We start from the raw sequence: 1,512 nt of genomic DNA, 5'->3' as shown, positions 1-1,512 counted from the left end.
GAATAAATTAAACTAACGAGGTGAAAGGCATGTACACTGAAAACTATAAAATGTTAAAGAAAGAAATGAAAAAAGATGCAAATAAATGAAAAGATAAACAATGTTCATAGGCAGGAAGAATTAACATTGTTAAATTGTCCATGCTACCCAAGGCATGCTAAAGAGTCAATATAATACCTATCAAGATTTCAATGTTATTTTTCATGAAAATAAGAAAATAATCCTAAAATTCATATGGAACCATAAAAAAAAAAAAAGCAATCATGAAGAAAAAGAACAAAGTGGGAGGTATCACACTACCTAACCTCAAACTATACTATAAAGTGATAGTAATTAAAACAACATGGTACTCACATAAAAAAAGACTCACCAATAAAAGGCCCTGAAATGAACTCACATATACGGTCAATTGATTTCAACACTGGTGCCAAGAATACACATTGGGAAAAGGACAGTCTCTTTAATAAATGGTGCTGGGAAAACTGGATGTCCATACATGGAAGAATGAAACTGGACTCTATCTCTTACCATATATAAATGGTAGGAAAAGCTTCACACAGCAGGGGTTATATACAAGAATGTTCACAAAGACACTGTCTTAACAAAAAACTGCAAGCAACCCAAATATCCATCAACAGGAGAAAGGATGAAAACATGATGCTACAATGCAACAATACACAGCAAGGAAGAGGAACTATACCTGTGTTAAAACATGGATACATTTTTTAGCAAAAACCAGATGATCACAATTTTTTTTTTTTTTAAGACAGGGTCTTGCTCTGTCACCCAGGCCAGAGTGCAGCAGTGGTGCGACTCAGCTCATTGCAGTGTCAACCTCCCAGTCTTAAGCAATCCTCTACCCTCAGCCTCTTGAGTAGCTGAGACTACAGGTACGCACCACTATGTCTGGCTACGTTTATTTTTTGTAGAGATGATGACTCACTATGTTGCCCAGGCTGGTCTCAAACTCCTGGGCTCCAGCAATCATCCTGCCTTGGCCTCCCAAAGTGTTGGGATCACAAGCATGAGCTACCACACCTGGCCGCAATGTTCTTCAAAGCTCAAAAATAAGCAAAACTAAACCATAGGTTGTTTAGAAAAACATACATGTATGATGAGAAACTGCTTTTAAAAACCAGGGAATAATAAACACAAAATTCAGAACAGGAGTGAAGGTGAGATTGTGATAGGCGAAGATCAGGTGGAACCAAAAAAAATCTCCTAGTCGGATGTCAGGTTCATGTTTGTTTATGTTTCATGGATTATCGTACCTGTTTTGTGTCCATTGATATTAGATTTAGAAAATAATAATAAGATGCTATTTTGGGGAATACTAAGAATGCTGGGCAGATTAAAGACAGCAATTCCTAAAGCAAGAATTTACAAACCTATATGTGATTTGATGGAATCAATGACAATCCTCATCATAGAATTAGGATTCTATTTCGAGGATACCCCATGCATATAAAACACTTAACTAAAAGTAGCTGTTAAAACTTAGTAGCATAGGAT

This window comes from Rhinopithecus bieti, unplaced genomic scaffold (assembly GCF_001698545.2).
Source record: "Rhinopithecus bieti isolate Rb0 unplaced genomic scaffold, ASM169854v2 scaffold_2247, whole genome shotgun sequence".
Taxonomy (NCBI): domain Eukaryota; kingdom Metazoa; phylum Chordata; class Mammalia; order Primates; family Cercopithecidae; genus Rhinopithecus; species Rhinopithecus bieti.
Note: the sequence above shows the minus strand (reverse complement) of the source record.